The sequence below is a fragment of the Chaetodon trifascialis genome, chromosome 9 (assembly GCF_039877785.1).
Source record: "Chaetodon trifascialis isolate fChaTrf1 chromosome 9, fChaTrf1.hap1, whole genome shotgun sequence".
In the NCBI taxonomy this organism is placed as follows: Eukaryota; Metazoa; Chordata; class Actinopteri; order Chaetodontiformes; family Chaetodontidae; genus Chaetodon; species Chaetodon trifascialis.
In genome coordinates, this window is record NC_092064.1 from 15,457,806 (window position 1) to 15,478,794 (window position 20,989).

General features: G+C 41.8%; 1 protein-coding gene across 7 annotated transcripts in view; it reads left to right on the forward strand.

The window, feature by feature from the left end:
- The window catches only part of gria4a (glutamate receptor, ionotropic, AMPA 4a), a 103,530-nt gene that overhangs the window by 18,053 nt on the left and 64,488 nt on the right, over window positions 1-20,989 (forward strand). The gene's annotated exons all lie outside the window — the stretch shown is intronic.

The following is a 20,989-nucleotide window of genomic DNA, read 5'->3' on the forward strand; positions in this document are numbered from 1 at the left end:
GCCTTAACATTTTGATCCCAGATGATGAGTTTAAACAACCACCACAGAGGAGGCAAGAATTCACAGGGTAAAAGTAAAAGTAACATAACCACACTGTGAATGTTCATCTGCATTCAAAACCTTACAAAAGTAAAAGCATGTAAGTATTATCAGTACTCATTATGCAGTCAAATGGTCCCTGTCAGTGTTTTAGTATTATGATGTTAATGGATTCATATAATTTCTGCATTAATGTGACTATTGTGTTTTACTGCTGTGGGTGTTTATTGTTGTGGTAATGTTTGGGTAGTTTAATTTACAGCAATGTATCATATCCTATAAGATCATCATATATTTACAGTATCGCTGTCCTGTGAAAACCACGTGTCTAAAAAGTCAACTTTTGACTTTTTTTAAAGAGTTTATTTAGTTGAAGATGTACGAGAGATTTCCTCCTTGTATAGGAACACGTCACGCTTCAGTTTCATCGGAAACATTCATAGTCAAAATCTGGAGATGCGTGGTTTTCACTGGACGGGAAGAGTACGAAAAACTGTAATTTGAAAAGCAACTAAAGTTGTCAGACAATGTAAATAGAGTAAAATATGATGCTTTATTATCGACTGAATTACCAAACAGTATAATAAGTTGTCACAGTTTGCTCTGCTTGCAGGTACAACATTAACAAGGTGTGTATTCTTAGGAGTAACAAATAATAAATAAAATATAAATATGACACTTTTGTGAGTACTTTAACTGTTAGACTGCTATCGTACACCAGGGAGGTGAATTTTCTTTTTTTCTGCTGACCTGTCTCTGAAAGACTTGACAAGACCAATTTGAGGCAAAAAGACAAGCTGTAGTTAATGATCAGCCTACTTCCTCCTTTGACCCTCTCTAAAATCATGTTCAGTCTTTTCAGAAATATTTCTCCACAGGCTGTGACATTTTGCAGCGTTAACACTCAAGGACACTACAGCTCTTTATTATTTCACTGACAATCCACTATGTTTCCTCTCATTGTGCGGCCAATCAAAACAGCACCCAGACAAAGCTTGATGCGAAACTAATTAAACTTAAATACAACTAAGTGGAGTATGCTCCCTCTTGACCCCTAAATTATAAAAACATACTTGTAAAACTAATCACAGTGACACCGTCTTCTGTTTCTCTGTGATGACTCCATTTAGAGCGGCGGTGAGTTGGGAAATATAAACTAGCTGAGCATCCACGTTACCTCTTGGCAGTGCCGAAAAAGTTCAAAACAAGGTCAAATCCCTCCCATCTGGGGCCCTTTTAGTTGGAGGAGTCACCAGAGGGTGCTTCTAAATGGGATCACCGACTGCCTGGAGGACTCCACTGCTGTTGTTTTTTTCCCTCTCTAATTTTCTCAAGGTGGAGGGCACCGCTCATTGTCCGTTCCATATTTATCTAGCAGTGTCTCTGTAAGTGCCCATATTATCATGAAATATATATGTATGTGTTTCTAGACTTCTTCGTTGTGTCCATCCATCTGCAGTGCATACGGCATTTTAATTCAAGTTGCTAAATTCTGTTCATTAGCAGCTATTATTGTCGGAGCAGCTGGAAAACACTCCACTGCTGATTTCAATAGTTATCCAGAGACATTTTGTACACGTATAGAATGCTGTAGGTACACGTAAGACTGTGTGCAGGAGTGTGCTTTGTGCGCCAAGATGAAGCCCATTATTTTTCTCTTAAAAATAACCTCTGCAGCCTTTCTTTGTTCCTTTCTGGCAATATGAGTTGATCTTTGGTCCACGCTGAGCCTTCATCTGGCACCACCACCAGGTCCAAGTGTTCACCTACCAGATGGATTGGTGCAAAATTTGGTCCAGTTATTCATGGTTCCCAGATGATGTACGTATCCCAGTGACTTTCGTGATCCCCGCAGTAGTTTTGGTTTGGTTTTCAGAGAATTGTCTGGTCAACTATTAGATGGATTACCAGACAGTTTAGTAGATATTCATGTCCACATGAGGATGAACTGTAATAACTTTGGTGATCCCTTAACATTGCACATAGCGCCATCATCAGGTCAACATTTTAACTTGCTTAAAATTTGGTGTACGACCAAAAACCTGCAAAACTAATGTCATTCTCATCAACCATGGCTGTACTGCACCTTTAGTACTAATAAGCAACCACTCGCATGCTAACTTGCTAAATTAAGATGTAGTTAGCATTTTGCTCAAAGAGCCACTACGCAGCATCACATTACAGCCAACCTCATTTCCACAGCAGCGTGTTTTAAATGCTGCCTTTCTTTCTTTCTTTCTTTCTTTCTTTCTTTCTTTCTTTCTTTCTTTCTTTCTTTCTTTCTTTCTTTCTTTCTTTCTTATTACCTCTGACAGGTTTTGGTGTTTGTAAGGCAGTAGGTGAGACTAGAAAGGAAAGATGTGGGTCAGGAATGTGTTTTGTGCCTCCTGTGAGGTGGAAGGGGAGGGGTGAGAGAGGGAGAGATGGGAGAGAAATTAAGACAAAGGCAAGGCAACTCTTCTGCATTGCAGATTACATGTGTGTGCATATGCTGCCATTCTTATCTAATCATATCTGTCTCCTTGGTGACAAGCAAGGACATACATACTCTACCTGCTGTGAGATATAACACATTCATTTTCTGTAATTATAGCAACTACAGACATATCCGCCTGGTCTCATTCCCAGGGGGTCAAATACTGCAGCTCATTTTGTAGAAACGCACACAGTACCCTGTAGCACTGGACTTTCAACCAACTCCAGTGTAAACCCACAGCAATATTAGATGCTCGGAGCAAGGTGACGTAATATAAAGAGCAAGAAAGTCCACAAATGGGGAAAGGAAAGGGTGAGAGGATGTATCAAACAATCAAATTTCATCCAAGAGAGCAGGGTTTATGTCCAATGAGAAGGCAAAACATGTTGGACGCCCGGAGCAGTCGCTCTGAGCGTCTAATATTGCCATGAATGGGTTTACTTTGGAGTTAGCTTAAAAGCTGGTGTGTTTCATACAGTCGCTGAAGGATAGCTTGTGCATCTGTATGAGGCGCCGAGGGCCGTGACAAAGCACCAGTATTTGACGCTCTGGGAATGTGAACAGACATCATGGCAGTTTTTGTGAATTGCACTGAACCAATGCACGTGCACTTAAACTCTCCCTCCAGCGCCCTCATTGACATAACTATGGGAATACACACACACACACACACACACACACACACACACACACACACACACACACACACACACACACACACACACACACACACTTGTCCTGCTCTTTCTCTGCTCATTCTCCCACAGGCTCTAATCCTCACACACAAACACATACACACATGAACAAATGGCCACACGCTCAAGGGGATGATAGAATGATACTACAGATGGCATACTAGAGTAATATTCTCCATATGGGAAGGTAATATCGTCAGAGCAGTGGCCTGGGGAGAAGGAGAGAGGGAGATTAGATCTGCAGAGAGACAGTGAGGAGAGAGAGGCTGACTATCTGCTGTACACGGCCACAGGATTGTACACGACTGAATTTGGCAATGTAGAATAATTGCTGTTTATATATTATAGTGACTAGATAGCAGTAAATGTAGTTATAAAAAGAACGATAGCACAGCTGTGGGTGTCCATTTAGCACTGTTTTTTATTTCTTATCTGGATGAGATCATGTTTCAGTGCCCCTCTTCAAACATTGTGTGTAGTTGTATTATTTCTTTCGTATTGATAAGAGAAGAAACATTATGTTGTAGTTTTTGCAATCACACAGCTTGGTTACGATTGGGGACACCGTGTGGCTAAAGATGATGACACAGGAAGTCACTGTGTCTTGAATTGCTTAAACAAGGTAATTCAGAGGTAAAAGACTAATTTATAAGCCCTGTCTGTCAAAATTGGGATTTGAAAATAAGGTTTTCCAGCGCTCCATCCTGGGCCGTCCCACCACTGTTACCACTGTCCACATACCCACATAGACATAGGCACTCACAGTGAATCCTGAAATCATCACTAGACCAACCACTTGCTTTGAAATACCAGCAGAAACAAGGACTGAGGCCTAGTTCCTACATTACATTAAGTGACTACAGTTTATTCAGTCAGAATCAGATACTGGTTGAAAATGAAATGCTGTCACAGAAGGGCAGATAAATTCAGCGCTTGGTTTAAATATGTATGACTTGAAGGATATGTACACATCACTTACACATTATGCTTCAGTTGTGATTTTGAAAGAGGCTACTGGCAAGAGAGACAGTTGGTAGAAGAGGGTAATTATGAAAATGCATGTTAGGGATAGTATAAATGCAGTCAGTGATGGAGCATGTTTCTGATCCTCTTTGGCGCTGTGATACATGTCACATGTCGCTTTTCCCTCCATGTGGTACACTAAAATCTGTGTGTTTTACTAAAAGCGTTACGTTTCTTCATTTAGTATATGAAAGCCTCCTCTCATTTGATGAGATATTTCCACAAACTTTAAGCCTTTTGGCAGGTCCTCTCATTAGGTGTTACGGCTAATGTTCAACATACTGCCACCTGCTGTAGCAGAGGGAATGCAGGGTTTGGAAATGTTTATTGCACTGCAGGACTATCCCTTGGTTCAATGCAAATGAATGACTTTTATTTAACGTTTTGGAATATTTTTATATATTCACATTTTTATTTCACAGTAGAATTTGCGTCACCCATCCAAGCAAAACTGCAGCAAAAATGTCACTTAGTATTTTCTCTGTGGTTTCCTCCCATATTAACTCCAACACAGTGCACAGAGGAAGAGCTACTACCAATTGCATGCTGGTAAATTGCTAATGGATTTAATTACGCCCACATCTTATGTGAAATTACTCATGATAATGTACTGAGAATACTAACTGGTTTATTTAATGACTTCATGTTGTGGATTAATGTATTGTAGTTATTCTGTTGTCCATTTGTTTCTTCCTCTCTTTAAAGATTAACACCCATACACAGTTGATATGTTTGACTCAAAATTAGCTGCTGCCCAGATTATCACCATATAGGATGACTTTACAAGTTCTGCTTGTTCGTATTGTTGACACCATGTTCTGAACAACCCTCCACTTCATAGAGTACTGGATAGTTTTGTTTTGTTTTTTTTTGTCTCTGTGTATTATCTACCCTTACATGCTTCTCATTATGAACTTATCCATTATATACATATAACCGGGAAAAGACCACGTTAATTCCTGTATTTGTCCCACTGAACCAGCCATGACACAATCTGTGAAAAAGGCTAATCAACAACATAATTGACCCTCCTTCCTTCAAATGACTTCCATTTTTATAGAAAACACAACAACAGACTGGAGGGTATAGGTTGTAGCTTCTTTTTATAGAGCAGATCTATTTTTCATGAGATGACTTCTGCATTTTGAGCTCCCTGGACTTTTTCGGCGTTTGCCCGCTGTGGATGCTACATACAACACTGCCAAGGGAGAGAAAATAAGAGCTGGGAGAAAGCAAAAGACACATGTGACATTAACTACACAATAAGCGCTGAGAAACATGTCCTTCGTTATTAATTGGAACAGGATGGGATATTTCCTCTCAGGCAGATAATAGGAGGCAAACTGCAGTGTCCACTGACTCTCCTGAATTCGTGCTCATCCAACCATCCATTGAAGCAGTTGCTCATATCCTGCACATGTCTTTGCACATTCTTCTTCATATTTCATTCTGCATGTGCAATTATCTGCCCTGTTTGTTTATGGTTATCTGCATCCAAACAGCCTTGCCTGAAGAAGGAGACAGAATGAGTCATTATCAAACAGAGCTCCTGAGAGCTTGATTTGCAGATAGGGCTCTGAATGTTTTTCTGCACATGTGATGATACGTGTGTATGCCCAGGGGTCTATGTAAACAGCGGGGTTTGTGCTACAAGGAAAACTGCATGGCTAGCCCTAGCCCTGCGATTAAGAAAATATATAAGTACTGTACACCAAAATGCAAAAACAAAGTTGTTAATGCTGCTTTGAGTATGATTTGTTATTTATAGATAAGGAGGAACCCCTAGCCGTGTCAGGCAGGCTAATATTGACAAAGCCCATTTTAACAGACTTGGTAGTGAGAAACAATGTGCTGACATACAGCATACTTCCACTAGTCTGTGTAAATGATTTGGCCCCAGTTCTCAAGCCAATTATTGTCAATTGATATTGTTTACTGAACTCACAGGGCTGAACTGCACCTATTCATGTCCTTGCCTGGACTTTTATGTGTTTGTTTCATGTTGTTTTATGTGTTAGCTGTGGCGGCACTATTAATTAAAGTCTGCAGCATCAACTACTGCAATGTCGAAACTGGAAAAAAAAAAAGAAACCCGCTTAACATTTCCTTTCACACAGTTTCTCTGTCGAGGAGAAATCTGTTTCAGACAGCTTTCTAACTAGGACATTCTGGTGCTGTGCGTCTCAGATAAACTTTTTTCTATTGTATTCACTGGGCAAATCCTCAGCATTAGATTCCATGCCCAAGGAAAAAATAAATCACTGCAAAACACAGTGTGAGGAAAAGTGAGTGCTGTGTCCACAGCTGTGTACTGTAAACACGAAACCCACAATAGCTGCTGTGTGTTTATGCATCTTGCAGTTCTTGTGTGTACATGTGCATTCGATCACACGACAGCATTCTGGTTGCCACGACTGCGGTCAATTAAAAACTGCGAGAGCTTCAGCTTCTGTTATCTCTGGCAAACCTGGAGAGGAGCAGCACTTAAGACAAGTGTTGCACTCTCACTCTTTAAGTTCATGAACACTTGATGAGCTGCTTCTACTGTGTGCGCTGTATTCATCACTACTGTTCAGTGTTTCAAGATTTCCTGATATCTTTTCATATACACTCATGTGCATAATGTTCGAAAGAGAAAGTCTGATTATTGAGCTCCGAGTTTCAACCATCTTGAGAGTTAGCTTCTGGTGCACTAGCTGGTAGTTCTCAGGGTATTTTTCCCAGAGCAGGTTTCTACTCTCACTCTTGGGGTTGTCTGTGCACTCTTTTCAAAGATAAAATCCTTAGCCATGATCACTATGTAGCTATTGAATGCTAACAAACTATTCGTTATCAATCTTGATAAGTATGACAAGGTGATGAGGTTTTTACCATCCAACACTTAATAGCTGAAGAAAGCCCAAACTGGAAAATACATAAAGATGGAACAGGGGCTGTCCTGAAAATATGGCTGGGCGTCAGCTCTATATTGCATAATGTAGCGCAAGGGTGCCTTTGTTTCTAAGGGAAGCACTGAAGTAGAGCACCCTGAACTGCAGGTCCTTGGATTAGTGCATATTTTCACACTTTTCACTCCAGATCTTAACTAGCAATGCCCTTATTTTAAATTATGTGGGTCCAAGGGTGTAGCATAAAGTTCTGGATCCTGTACACAGGCATTCTTTATGGACCCCTCCCTAAATCCACAACTAGTCATTCTATATCTTTGTGGCCTCTGCACATATTAGGGCCCTGTCAAGCCCTTTTTCCCCAGTCTGTTGCCCCTGTGTGGCCCCACTTATTCATTCATTGGAGGCTTGTCTGTACAACCTTATCTGTCTTTTTTCACCGGTCACTGAACAGCTCCACTGAAGCAATAAATATTGAGTGCCTTGTTCAAGGGCACCTCAACAGTCAATGATGAGAGGAGTTAGAGTACTACTCATTGCTTTCCTCTAATCACATTGAACCAGCCAACCTCTGGTCACGGGCCTGTCTCTCTATCTTAAAATCTGCCACCCCAAGTGGGTTTATTCTGACATTTAAACATGTTTTGCATGGATAATTCACCAGAGTTACATCAACGTTTTGACACATCACTCTAAGACCAGGAAACTAAGCTGTAATTTCCTGGTCCCTGGTTGCTGAAGTCCTTGACCATTATATTGAAACTCTAGCAATGCAGCAACCTTTAGGGATGATTTCTGGAGCCAATTCATTATCCTTTCACTGAGAAAGGGCAACACAAAACTGCCCTCATAAACCGAGGACAACGTGCAAAACAGATTAGGTTCACAGTTCCATTGTAGAGGTCAGTTTAAATGCCTGTGGTGACAGCCCAAGATTTGGAACAGCAAAATGTCTCTGCAGAAAACTCGAAAACTGGATTTGTCCTTCATGTATGGTTTAGTTTTTGTGTGAGTCTTTCAGCTACGATCACGTGTGGTCAAGCCTCAAGGGCATGTGTTTTTGTTTAATTGTGATTTTTGTGTGTTTGCACTTTCTGAGCATACAGACATGATGAATAAGTGTGTGTGTGTGTGTGTGTGTGTGTGTGTGTGTGTGTGTGTGTGTGTGTGTGTGTGTGTGTGTGTGTCTGTTTAGCTTTCATCAGCAGAGGTTGACTTTTTGCTTGAGGACAAGTACTGTTCACTGTGCTGCGACGCTGCAGTGTGTCTGGATGTGGAGGCTCCCAGGGGGACGGAGAGTGTAGTTACACTCAGGGCAGAACTGTGGACACTCACAGAACAAGGAGAGGGAAAGGTCCCATTCTCTGACACACTCCTTCTGTCTCCTCATGTCTCCTTCTCTCATTTTACTTTTTGCTTGTGAGCCAAATGGTCCAGGAGATTAATGCAGCAACAGCGTGGCAGCTTTACCTCTGCCAATTTTAATGGGGGATATTGCTGATTACATCATGCTAAGTGCTAATCAATCAGTGTGTTCTGTGTAGGTGCATAATGATTAAGAATCAAGGCAATCACAATGTTTGGAAAACAGACTGGAGTAAGATAAAATATCAAAGTCTAAATAATATTACCACCAATGAGCTGGTGTTTTCCCTTTAAAGTGTATTGAAGGCTCTAATTTTGAGGTGTCAGTCATGTTTTTAAAGTAATCCGAATATCTTTCTAACATAATTCCAAGGACATATAGGATTTCTAGATATCTGTGCAAATATTACCATGATCAGCATTTGTATTGATACTATATGTACCATTAGCAATGTGATAGGCAGTCTAGGTAAACTCACTGGGGAGAACATCACCAGTTACACACACAGCATCACTCACAGTCTAACCACATTTTCTTTTTAATGTGGAGCACAATATAACACACAGTTAACCATGCCTGTCAAGCCACCCGCCTTTTCTGGGTTGTTCTGTGTTTTACCCTTCTGTCACGCTGTCCTCTCATTTGAATATTTGTCTATGAATCTCCCCTGTTTTTGACCTCTGTAAAAAAAAACAAAAAAAACGCCCCCATGACAGCAGGTGCTAATATGTAGAATATTAGCTGTCACATCCAGTGAAAAGGATTCAGTCACTCAGACGGCACCTCCAATAAAGATGAAGAAGAAGGATGACCATGAGAGGGATGGAGTACCTGCCAAAAATACTAAAAGTTTGTGGAAGTGTCTCACCACAAGAGAGGAGGCTTACCCAAACTTAATGAAGAGCAACCTCGGTCAAAGTCATACTTTTTCTAAAATATGCACCATATATTTTAATGTATCACACAGAGGGAAAAGCAACAAATCTGCCAAGTACAAGTGCACCCAAGAGGTGTAGAAACATGCCCCACCAATGACTGCATTTATACTCTCTCTAACATCCATTTTCGTAATCACCCTCTCCAATTAATTGCTCTCTTGGCAGTAGCCTCACAACTGAAGCGTGATGTGTAAGTGATATGTACATATCCCTCAAGGGTCAGGGTGGTGGAACGGCTGAGGACAGAGCGCTGGAGGACTTCCTTTAATTTCAAATCGCAGTGTTGACAGGCATGAAACAAAATAACAAAGCAGGAACACAAATAAAGCAATACTTAAGTTCATTGAAACTAATAAAACTAGTATATTACTATTTAGAAATGACTATTGGTTTGACACAGGAGTTGAACCATGGCCTCCTGGGTGAATGTCCTGTGTTAAAATCATCCATATTCTACAATTTCAGGGAATAAAGAGTTTCTGGTCTCTATGGCTTGGACTTGATTGGTGTATCCTTTCACCAAAAATAACTGGTAGAATCACCCTATAACATTATTATATTCAGCCTATTCACTATACATCAGCTAGCCACCCCTATTATTAAGCAAATTATGCAAAATTATGCAGTGTTCACTGGCTAATTAGCTTTATCTGTCATGCTAATCGGCGTTTTATAAACCAGCTAGCCCAATTTATTCTCCCATGTCTGGGTCTCATTTTAGTCCTTTACAACTACATTAGCATTGGAAACAACATGTCATTATCAAACAAGTTTGTTCACAAGTTTTCTTTAATGATTAATGTGTTGGTTTTGGATTCCCAAACCTTCTGTCTACTACAATCTGTGTTTACCCAGGCTGGGAGCTCAGCAGACACACAGTAGCCACAGTCTGGTGCTTGGCTTTGAGTGAACACAGTTTCCAGGTCCCTGTGTTTGACGTTTGGTTTTATGTTTCACATTCACATTAGAGAATGGTTTGTCTTTGAATACTGCTCATATTATCCTACTCAATCCTATATTTGTTATACAGAGGGAGGTTAGAAAATCTTTGGAGCCAATTCCACAATTAACCAGCAAGTCTAGGTATTGTCAGCCTATGTTGCTAATGGCACTTGCTGCTTTAATTATTGTTAGGTGTTTGGTCAAAATTCTTGCACCCATGCAAAGTGTTACCCCCCTCACTTTCTGCTTACACTGTACACTATGCAGCTAATGACCAGGTTGCATTAGATCAGTGGTTCCCAACCTCAGGTCCACGCCCCCCACTGGGGGGTGCCAGAGGTCATAGGGGGTGCACACAATTTGTCTGTGTTGAGGTTGTGAGGTTACCAAAATTATATTTGTGCACATTAAATTTATAAAATCCCAGTAACACGCCTAATTCGATAATTGAAACTCCTTATAATCCAAACTAAAACATATCTTTTTGCGGACTGGCACATCCAGGAGTAGGTAGGTAGGCAGCTGGGGAGCTATGTTGCTACATTACTGATGATGATTCCCCAGGAAAGCTGCCGTAGGCCACCAGTGGGGCTTAGTCCAGCTGCAATAAGTGTCAGGCTATGAAGTCTTGTCAAAGCAGAGATGGCTACAGAAAAAAATACATATGGTGTAACTATCACACTGGATTGTTTAAGGACATTGTAATTGTCATTTTTGTGCTGGTTTATGGTGGTGGTTATGGTTTGAGCTGTGAGTGAGATGGCTGGTATTGGTTTCTTGACCTAAAGAGTGCCTGTCGCACACGAGTCTCCGAAGGACATCTTAAAGGAGTGCCACGATCTGCACGAAGATGTTCGTGAACTCAGCGAACAGTTGGGCACAGAGATGGCCAAGTCTTTCAGCGAGCAGAGTGCAAGAGTGGTTCTAACTGAACAGCTGGATAGGACCACAAACCAGTGGCAAAGACAGAAAACCTTGAAAGAAATGTACATCAACAGGGGGAAAGAAACAAAGAGGGAACTGGAGAGGCTGGTAAAATACAGCAATCCAGAAACTCTCGACATGGCTAAGATTGCCACTCAGGCAAGAAATACCGCCAAGAGAAAGAAGAAGAGGGATCTTCAAGTCGATTACGAGGAGCTGCAGGTGGCTCACATCATCAGTGAGGAAAAGTTTGCTGCTGAGCTTCAGGCAGAGAAGGAGAAGAACAAGACACTCCAAGAAGAACTGGAGAGAATGGTTTCACACCAAGAGGTCAGCCCAACTTGTGACACTGACGTCATCAGTGTCAGACAGCAGGTTGAGACCCTTCAGTGTGAGCTTGGGAGGCAAGTCGAGGAAAAGAATCTCCCTCTGAAAAATTACCAAGAGCTCCAGAAGGCATATGCGGCGTTCCAGCAGAAGTTCACGACTGAGCTCCAGCAGGAAAGGGAGAAGAACAAGCTTCTCCAAGGAGAACTGGAGAAGATCACTGTTTCACACCGTGAGGTCAGCCAAAGGTACGAAGCTGATGTCATGACTGCGAGACAGCAGGTCGACACCATTCAGCGTGAGCTCGAGAATGAACTCCAGCACAAGACACGCCTTCAAAAACACAGTAAGGAGCTGCAAGAAGCATGTGCCCTCAGCCAGGAGAGGTTGACAACCGCTCTCCAAGAGGAGAGAGTGAATAACAAGCTTCTCCAAGAGGAACTGGAAAGGACCAGAGATTCCTACCAGGAGATCAGCCAAAGATATGAGACTGATCTGATTACTGCAAGACAGCAGGCTGACAAACTTCAGTGTGAGCTTGACAAAGAAATAAAGTCTTACACGGACATGGTGTCAGAAGGCTTGGGCATGATCAACACCTTGAGGGCTGAGCAGGACACCCTCCGTCAAAAGATGGCGGAGGAGATGAGCACCTTGCAGCAAAATTTCGGGAGAGAACTGGAGGAGCTGAAAACTCAGCTCAACGATCAGATCTCACTCAACCTTCAGCTCTCCACGGAGCTTGAGGCTGAGAGAGAGGATGGTCGACCTCCCCAAACGAAGGCCAGGAATGAAGAAACAGGTGAGGATGAGCCATTGAAGATGGAAGGGTTCCTCCTATTCCCTCCTCTGGATACAGCTGTCATCACACCCCTGAAAGAGGCTCAAGTTGCCCTTGAGTCCACAGAGGAGGCAGAATCTACTGATGAGAAGCTCCCAGAGAAAACACATAGTACCTCTATGTGGAAACGCATGTGCCAATTTTTGGGAATCAAGAAACGTAGAGGACTTCAAATCAGAAAAGAAGGGTTCAGAAACATCGGGACAGAAATAAAATACGTAAAATGAATTTTGAAAAAAATAAAATAAAATCTAATTCCTGCATTTATTGTTGTATTTTGCACTTTTAGTCATTGAATAGTCAGTCTTTTACGAACTGGGTGTAAAATGTAAGACCATGTCTCTCTTATGGTGAGGGCACACATTATGACTGCTGAGCCGATTACAAATATAACTTGGGCCTGACGACTGATCGGACCAAGGTGGACTTGTAAATTAGGGTAAGAAACCACACAGGAACCTATTAATGTAGAATAGATCCAGATATATACTAGCTTGTAATACTTTACTGATCCCTGTACTGACATGCTGCCTTCACCTCCATCAGCAGGTCAGACCACAGTGTCAGGGGGAGTCAATCTCTACAGGAGCAGGAGGCATATCACTGAAGTGGAATAAATACAAACAGATACGTTTTTGGTGCTCCTAATTAAATCGCTGTCTTTGCTCTTTCTGGGAGAGATATGAGGCACTTAGGGCTCCACCAAGCACCTCTTTTTTTAGCTAGCAGCAACACTTAGCAGATGCTTGGGGAAAGTGCTAGTCATGGTTCCTACTGTTGCTATGAGACGATATGAGACTACTGTAAGCACAATGCTCTTTGAGTAAAATTGGTTTTTAACTTTAATCACAATGGCACATTGAGTAAAAATATGCCCAGCTCCTTGCACTTTTACAAAGCAAGCATCTTTTTCATTACAAACAAGGAGGTTAAGAGGCCAGCGAAGACGGCTTCATCACACACAGATTTACTGTGTACATGCAGGCGTCTGCAGCTGAAATGCAAACACAACACACACTCCCTCTGCTCTCTTCTGCCGTGAATGCTAGCAAACTGAAAGTGAGTTACTGTGATTGCTCTAGAATAATGTTATCAAGAAGCTTTACGGTACGCTTTTTAATTAAACACTCACTTATGTCTTCTCACTTCATTGTATAGATGAATGATTAATAAATCTTGAAGACTTGGTTTCTCCCATATTTCAAGGCCATCCCATTTTGTTCGATTCAAGGGGCGTGTGCGCAGCTGCTGTCTGCGCAGGCAGACGGGCCGGCTAACTTAACGCTAGCTGTTGTATCAGGGCTGGACGGCGTCCCTCCAGCCAGGGATCGAACCAGCAATCAGGCAGTCCATGGGCAGCTGGCTCAGCCTCCTGTGCCACAGCTGCATGAGCATATCCTGTTCTGATAAGATGACCCAGCCAAAATTCACCTGACTAGTTGAATTGAATTGAATTGAATTGAATTGAATTGAATTGAATTGAATTGAATTGAATTGAATTGAATTGAATTGAATTGACCAAATCATATCAAAACAAGTCAAATGTAATCTGATGGTAGTGTAAAAAGAAGCCGAGATGAGAGCCAGAGGGTAAGGAGAGATGGCAGGGATGACAGAGGAGACAAGTGGAGTGAGATGGAGGAATAGCGAGGTGAGCAGTGAGACAGCAGGAGAAAATGGGTGGTGGGATGTCATTTCTTCTGTTAAATTACGGCTCTGTTTATTGTGTGACCGCACACTATGGACGTGCTCGGCTGAAGGGGACGTACACAGACAAACAAACACCTGTGTGTGTGTGTGTCTGTCTGTGTGGAAGAGACAGACACACATATGCGCAGAGATGAGGACATATTTTTATTTCTTCTTAGGACCTTCCATCAAGTAATATTCTGCCATTCCTTGTGGTTATAAGGATGAAAAAGGATAGATGTTCCACACACACACACACACACACACACACACACACACACACACACACACACACACACACACACACACACACACACAGACACTGTTGTGCCCAGATGTTTGGCTGGAATACGTTTCTGTCTCATCTCTCTGGTCCCACGAGAAACCACATTTACTCTCAATTAACACTCATTATCTCCCCCTCTCTCTTATTTCTGACCATTGTATACCCAGAAATGTTATCATGATAGCAGAAGAGACAAGCTTGATGATAAAATGAAAAGGCTAGAGGGAGGGAGACATTTTGCATTTTTCACGGCAGCAGCAGGTAACAGTAGTTGCACTCTGAGAGAAGGTTACACAAGTTTTTCCCTGACAGCTCCTCAACCTGTCTTATTATGCATCAGTTAGCGGTCAGGGCTTTGTGCTGTAGCACTGCACGAAAAACGTGTGAGATTTCCCAGCAGATGCTTGAAATCAGACTGGGAACCTTTATTATCTCTGAGTTGCTTTAATCTCTTTTAACAGATATGAATGCATAATTTGTAGATAAGACACGAGATTTTGGGATTGGAAGCGCAGTAGCCTCTGTTTGTCGTCCAAGTGGTATTGACCAATCACATTTGAGCTTTGAGATTAGCCACAATGTTGTCTTCACATCTCAAGACTGGAAACAATGACAGTGCAGAAGAAGAACTCTTTGCCCACTGGTCACACCAGAAGCCCCAAAACGTTGGCTGTTGCCCCCAGAAGATAAATCATCCTCAGACAAGAGCTGATGGATTCTGAGATTATTACTTCTTGGACTTGCTGTGTGTTAAGAGTGTACTGAGCTATTGTGCTGCTGTGGAAAGAGCACCAGATGCAGCACTACCTTTGGCTTTGGACACTAATCCAAATCCCCGCTGATGCATCCAAAGCTGAAATGACTAGAAATTTGCAGCTGAAGTTTCAAGATTGTCCTTCCAAGAAAAATGAGTTGTTTGAGGAAATAGCCGAAAAGTAAATTTGTTTAAGTTACAGTACAGTAGTCCTCTAGCGCCTGAAGGATTTGTAACTCATGTCCATTGGGAGCAAAGTAGGAAGTCAGGTAACATTATTATACAGAGGCCTGAAACTGAAGAACTGTTCAATCCTTACAATACAAGATAAAGAATAAAGAGAACATTTGACATTTTTGCAGTCCAATCCCTCCTGCTACATGCTCACATCTGTAATAACGTGTATACTTATGCCCTAGTTAGCTCTCTGTGGGACTGCAGTACAGAACACTCCTCATGCTTCGGCACTCTTAAGGAGTGATCACACAGAGATGTGTCACAACAGAGGGATCTGCTTCAAAACGCCCATAGGTAAACCATGTGGGGGCAAAATTGTCTCCATGCACCTGGGGCTGCCGGGCCCCGTGTGTGAAATTGACAAGATGAGAATATTTGAAGGTCTATGCATGGCTGCAAAAAAAATCCAAAAAGCATCACAAGAGACGAGTGCATGCCAAGTGTGCCATACCATAGGAAATCAGGGGTTTTCACAGGTTTCTCTGTCTGATCGCTCCCACGGAGGGAGATGAAAGCACACTCCTTACATACAGTATGAGGAGAGCACAGTGAGCGAGTTTCTCCTCCCGTCCTCACTTTCTTCTCCTCTCCTTCTTCTCCCCGTCTGCTGTGATGAATGGTTTTGATATCAGCCGTGTGTGTGTGTGTGTGTGTGTGTGTGTGTGTGTGTGTGTGTGTGTGTGTGTGTGTGTGTGTGTGTGTGTGTGTGTGTGTGATGAATGACTGCGTTCATACTGGACAGGCCCGCAGGGCTTTAGCTACTGTTAGTAGTGCTTAAAGATGACTGGAGTAAAAAGGCTCTCTGTCACATCTCTCTCTCTCTCTCTCTCTCTCTCTCTCTCTCTCTCTCTCTCTCTCTCTCTCTCTCTCTCTCTCTCTCTCTCTCTCACACACACACACACACATGCACACATACATTACCCCTGTTTAAAGGATTGTGTCCTAGGGGCACACAGCACAGCACTGTGACAGGTGACATGTCGTTTTCTTCCCTCCTTTTCTCTTATCTTTTCTCTGCCTCTGTCTCCAGCCTTCTATCTTTTATCTCTGTGGCTGCAGACCTCATCATGAGGCAAAGTTTCCGCAGCACATTGTCAATAATGTGTGTGTGTGTGTGTGTGTGTGTGTGTGCGTGTGTGTGTGTGTGTGTGTATGCATGTTTTACTGGTATATCATACTGTGAGCAGACATGCTTTGAGCTACATCTTTGCAGCGAGCCTCTTTTTTTTGCCAGGTTCGGTTTTACAAGATGTATAACAGTGAGCACAGGTCCAGAGGACATTTTTTCATGTTGCCTCAATAACGAGCATTGTTGAAGTGCCTGAGATTTTGACGGCTGGGATGCTTATTGCAACTGCTGCTACAATGTTTGACGATGATTGAAAAATGTGTCAGATGCTTGTGCTTAACGTGCAGTTGATACTTTGTGAAGGCATCATACTTTACCTGCACTTCATCTGAGGCAACTGTCTATTTTACATTGTCGGACTGCCAGAGGTTTTACAGCAGTGGACTTTAATTCCAGGAAATATCCAGAACACTTGACTTCAGCAGTTTTGTAGGAAATGCCTTTTGGTTGTTTTGATGGCAGAGCAACAACCAGGGCCAGTTCTGTCACTGTGTGTGTGATGCCAGACGAGCCTGATGTACCCAGTGATGTGCTGAGCTAAGAGATATGAACTTGACACACTAATGAGATGTCACCAAAATTTGTTCATTTCCTCATATCTTTACAGAATGGAAAACAGAAGTGCTGATTGGTCGTATCCATGGCTCATTGAACTGAGTTACAACCAACATCAGTGTTCAATCACTTTTGCGTGTAATTCCCACACTCCCCATTTTCTGGTAACTCTCCATTTTCACTGTTGACTAATGCAGAAAAATGTCCCAAACTTAAAATTAAGAAGTCATTTTTGAGACCCATGATTTCCCTAATGTGCAGGGCTTCACACCACATCACAACAGGAAATTGAAGATTATTGAGGGAAATCCGAAACAGGACTGTTTATGAAATGTCAATTTCACAGTCTTACCACCATTTGGTATTTATAAAGCAAATAGCTTTCTGTTAAAAAACAAATGTTACTTCTACTTAAATGACTTTTTATTTGGTAGATGATGCAAGTTCTAAAGTTATGGGTCACACTGTTACAAGCAAAAAATAAAAGACGGTAGATTCTACATTGGTTCATTTTGATATGACACATCATATCATGCAAAAGGTAAATCCATGAACAACAAACAGCACTGGCTATGGTGCTTTCCATAATAAGGATGGGGGAAAAAAGAAGCTCTCTATACACATGTGTATTACTAATTACTCAGTAATTAAAGTAATTTAACCCTAATTAAAATCACACTGAGGTTCCTCGATAGAGACCTGATACTTAATGACAGATAATGTTGCATTTGACTTTTACTACAAAGAACACTGTCCTCTTATTTTTGACTGATGTTCATTTCTGGTATATATTTATTAAGATATTTGCTGCATCGTCAAAGCAGAGATGTGGCCAGTGATAAAATATAGAGTAAAATACACAGTGAATAAAATGTGTGCAGCCTCAACAAACCCCACTAATAAGACAGGGCAGCCTGTATGTAGCCTGAGAGGCGAAGCCCAGGGCAAAAGAAGAGGTTGACTTGCTGCCCTAATCGCACCTGCTCACTAAGTTTATTGCTCTGCCTATTTGCTGTTGCAAATTAATTGTATATAAATGTACTTTATAAGAAACAGAGCTGGACAGACTGGCCACACTGTTTATTGTATATAACTTAAAAAAAATAAAAATATTAACGTGTAAATTGAATATCAAACAGTAAAGCTGTTATTGTAGCGGCACCCGATATACAGATCTGTAAGATTCTTGTCTTATTGCATAGTTCATCAATCAATAGAGGAAAATCAAACAGAGACGGGAGTAAATGAGCTGTCAAAGAATACAACGCTAAAGAATAACTAAATAATGTGTGAGCCAGTTGGAAACTAGACTGAGGATTGCAGCCAGCGTCTTCCCTTTTGTATTCTAAACATTCACCCTTGTGAACAATAGAATTTGGAAGCCATTACGTTCCCACCGACTTCCTCGTTTATTCCACTTTGTGACTGTTAGAGAAATTTTTACCTCAAATCATCACAGCCAACTATAAAAATAATAACTTCTTAAATTATCCTCAAGTGGAAACTGAGTCATCGCACAGTTGGGTGGTTGATTGTCAGTGATTTCTTTTTTTTTTTTTTTTTCTTTTTTAAAGGTTTTAATTTTTTCTTTTTTGACGACACAAAGGAGGAAGCCATATGTGTCAGCAACTATTAGCGTATTCACCAACTGCGACAACACCAAAGGCCATAGAGATAGCTGTCCCCGTCTTGGGTACCTGCCCTCATTTCCCCCAATCAGTGCTCTTATTCTTAGAAGCTTTATTCATGCAGCCTGAGGGACGGGGCCCGAAGGAGCAGTCGGGGGGGAGGAAGAACAGGTGCAGAGAAGTGGAAAGATGTAATCAAAGAGAATAAAGAAGTGACAGTGCAGTGTGGCAGTTTTACCCAAGAGCCTTTTCTCCTGCTCTCCCTCACCTCTGACCCCAGATTCAGCCCTGTATTCAGACACGGGTGCCAAAAAAAGGTGTGTGTGCACAGCGTTTGTTTGACGATCCAACACAGGTGCGCACACGCACGCACGCACACACACACACACACACACACACACACACACACACACACACACACACACACACACACACACACACACACACACACACACACACACAAGGAGCTGTGAGAGCATTTAAGGACTAATTTCCACTCTTTTCTCTGCCTTCACTGGCCTGCAGGGGAGCATTTTCTCGCTTTCTGTCTGTCTTTATATCCACCTTCAGATTCCAATGTCTTCTACTTTCTTTCCTCTACCTCTGCCTTCTGTCTGCAGTGTCTGCTTGGCAGACATATGCTCTCTCGTCACTGTCAGAGCCCCCTTGTGGGTGTTGGAACTACTCCCTTCCTCTCTTGCTCTTTTTCTCTCTCCCCATTTTGTCTTTCCCTCCCTCGCCGACAACAACTGGAGCCCCCTTTTCCTCTCTGCTTGAGGCAGTTTTGTGAAAGAGGGGCGACAGACAGACAGACAGACAGACAGACAGACAGACAGACAGACAGACAGACAGACAGGAAGACAGGAGAAGGGGGTAGACGGAGGATAAATGGCCTCGTTCACAAGCGCAGCAAACCCACACACACACACACTCAGATACAGCACAGCACACAATACACTATCACTCTCAATAATCACTGGTCTGTTTATGAAGTTATTGCGACTCAGTTATCTTATAAACTATGTTCTAGTGGAGAGGATCAGATATGAAATCCATAAGGTGGCAGGACTCCGCTGCCAGAGTATTGATCGTCAGGCTTTATCTTTTATCTTGTCTTCACAACGGTGCTGATGAGTACACTTGAGGCTTGCTGTCAATATTAACATCTCAGCAATTGAACATTGCTTGTGCGCATGTTTTATGTAAGAATTTTGTTTTGTTAAACAAGATAATTACAACATATCTATTTGTTCTAGGTTATGATTCGCATGGGTCTCAGGGAGGGAAACTAGAGAACTGGCTGATTCTCCTGAAAACAGTGGGTCACTGCTTAAAAGGCTCTCATCTCTGCCTTCTCATTTTCCTCAGTGCTATAAAATAACCGAGCTCTCTCAGAGAACATTGATCCTAAGGCTTTTACCTTGTCATCATAATTGGTCCATGTTTATCTGGGTATGGACCTAATGGGCAGTATTGTTTTAGACTATTTCATAGTCTCTAATAAAAAGCAGAGTAGTAAATAATTTACTTTAATGATGTGACTTGTATGTTTTACCTCGACATGTTTTGTTAAAACACCACGTAATGTTATTTTACAAGCATCATGTGTGATTCAGCTCCTCCTAACCCCTGAGTGGCCAGTTTATTGTTGGGTTTTTTTTTTGTCGCTCCATTGTGCCATAAACTACAGCATGTTATAGTGTAGAGGAACAAATATGAAATCCATACAGTCACTGCACCCTCTGCCAGATACTATTGATCCCCAGACTTTGTCTTCTGTCTTGTCTTTTTAGTGCTCCTCTTTAACAGAGCTGCAGTGTCACTGTCAATATGAAAGTAGTTGTCTTTACAGAACAAACCTTTTTTGTCCATTTGGCAAAATACAGTCAGTTTTTTATCCACATGCTTCCTGCACAGCATTCAATCATTCAATCAAAATAGATGCAGGAAACAGCATTTTGCTATTATAGTCCTTTAAAATGGCTTTCACAAACTGCACAATACAAAGAAAACATGCTAATTATGCATGCCACAGTTGTGTGATGTACCTAAATTTCTGTATTGTAAGTCACTCTCCGGTATTTCATTTGTACCACGTTCTGTTTCATGTCTTTTGTCCGTCGTTACAATGCCTCTGTGGTGGAGAGCTGAGAACAGCTATCAAACACAAGAGAAAAATAGCAAGTGTTACCCAGCATGTAAGTCCCATCCACCTAGTGAGAGCTATGCTATTGAAATCAATGAGACACACA